The 2,063-nt window shown below is 45.4% G+C and overlaps 1 pseudogene; it reads right to left on the bottom strand.

Moving 5' to 3' along the window:
* Positions 1–867: 867 nt before the first annotated feature.
* Positions 868–1,861, bottom strand: LOC114503612 (annotated as a pseudogene).
* Positions 1,862–2,063: the final 202 nt, after the last annotated feature.

Genomic DNA, 2,063 nt, shown 5'->3' with positions numbered 1-2,063 from the left:
TCCCCTTTCCCCCTCTCCCTGTCCTCCCCCTTCCTCTCTCTCTCTAAAATCAATAAATTTAAAAAAACTTCATTCAGCGATGTCTTAACAAAAATTTGCATCATTGGAAAACTGGCATAATCTGCCTCCTGCCATTCAACTTGTCAGACTGTCAAGACCAAAACAAAACATTTCATTTGTTTTAATTTTTAAATATGATCATCACCTTGGGAAAATGAAATAAACACAGCAAAATAAACTGTACCGAGCAAAGTAGAATAACAAAAAATATATTACTAACACAAAATTTACAGAAGTTTCCAGACAAGCCGCACAAAATGATCACAAACTTTTTCTTGAAGGAGGGGGGTCCCCACGTTTCACAGCCAAGCCACAGCGTTATTAGGGAGGCCGTGATGTTCATTTGAGGTTCCCATTTCAGTTCAAGCAATCAAGCTTGTCCATCTACAGCGTCTAAATAAAGCTATGGGCAGAGAGCGCATTCTAAGGAACTGGTTAGCTGCTTTTAACCCATGCAACTAGATCACCATAAAGAGGGGCAAAGGAGCCCCCAAATTAAACTACCGCCCCCCTCAAAAAATGGTAAAGGAAACACCCACACCCCTGCAGCTAACCCTGACAACTACCTTCGTTCACAGTGCTTTCTACATAAACCATGACAGGGAAATGAACAGAAGCAGAGAGGGCCACAGCTTTTAAAAGTTTCACAACGATCGGATGATACCCCCAGCCTCCGCTCATCTCTACCGCAATGAGTCAGGACAAGACATAGATTTGCTAATGTGCATCTAATCACCAAAGGACTGAAGATGCCTGGGCTTTTATTCTGTAATGCTTCTAAAACTGTGTCCATTAAATGCAAACAGGGGAAGCGATGCATACGTGATGACCAGATCAATTTAAGTACTATTCGTGGCGTACAGCCTAGTCCATGCTCTGGCTGTCTCCAGCTTTGGGCGTCGTTGGTCCTCTGCTGCTCCCTGCAACATTAGCTCATGGATCGTCTGGACTGGGGGTGCTTCACAAAGCCTGCATCACTAGCAGAACTGCGGGGATCTGCAGTGCTGGGCACCACTTACTTATCTTCCAAAATATCTAACACATCCTTCCCAATTTGTCTACATCAGGATGAAAAACTTCAGTCATGAAACATGCTTTAGGGGCTGCCATCAGGTATTATTCTGGAAGGAATAGTTCAAGTTTAAAAGTCCCTCACTCAGCCCTGGCTGGTGTAGCTCAGTGGATTGAGCGCGGGCTGTGAATCAGGCACCGCAGGTTCGATTCCCAGTCAGGGCACATGCCTGGGTTGCAGGCCATGGCCCCCAGCAACCCCACATTGATGGTCCCCTCTCTCTCTCCCTCCTCTCTCCCTCTCTCTCTCTCTCTCCCCCCCTCTTCCCTTCCCTATCTAAAAATAAATAGATAAAATCTTAAAAGAAAAAAGTCCCTCCCTCAAAGCAGGAATCCTGGAAGCCAGTAATGACCACATGAAAATAAGGGGTGTGGCTGTCATCCGTTCTGCTTTAATGCTGGGAACTGGTCCTGCCAGCAATGCGGAGCTTCCCTGATCATTCTGTGCAACAGCCCAGCCATCTCGTCAGATCCCAAGTTCGGCCTCTGGTCTAGTCTTCTGCTCCACTCACCTCACACACAGCTGGAGTCTCAGGCTCTGCATCTGGGGACGCTGCCGCACCAGCACCACTTCTCATTTGGCAATGCTTCCATGAAATTAGCATGTACAAAAATTACATAGTTGTAAAAAACTTAGCTCCTTTAAGACAGGACACAGTCCTCCTTTTAAGTAATCAAAGACCTGATAAAGACAAAACAGAATCTCTCTCTCTCTCTCTCTCTCTCTCTCTCTCTCTCACACACACACACACACACACACACATACCCCTCTTTTACCCCATGACTTTCTAAATAAACTTTTGCTTGTATTTGAATCTTGGCTCTGAATTCTTAGTCAAAACTGAAGAACCAAGGCTGCTGACCCACGGTTAACTTCTGGTGCTGTTCTGCTGTTAACGTGGCTATAAATTTGTACTTCGTATACCTTGACC

Source organism: Phyllostomus discolor, chromosome 8, assembly GCF_004126475.2.
Source record: "Phyllostomus discolor isolate MPI-MPIP mPhyDis1 chromosome 8, mPhyDis1.pri.v3, whole genome shotgun sequence".
Taxonomy (NCBI): domain Eukaryota; kingdom Metazoa; phylum Chordata; class Mammalia; order Chiroptera; family Phyllostomidae; genus Phyllostomus; species Phyllostomus discolor.
Note: the sequence above shows the minus strand (reverse complement) of the source record. Positions and strands in the feature narration are given on the sequence as shown.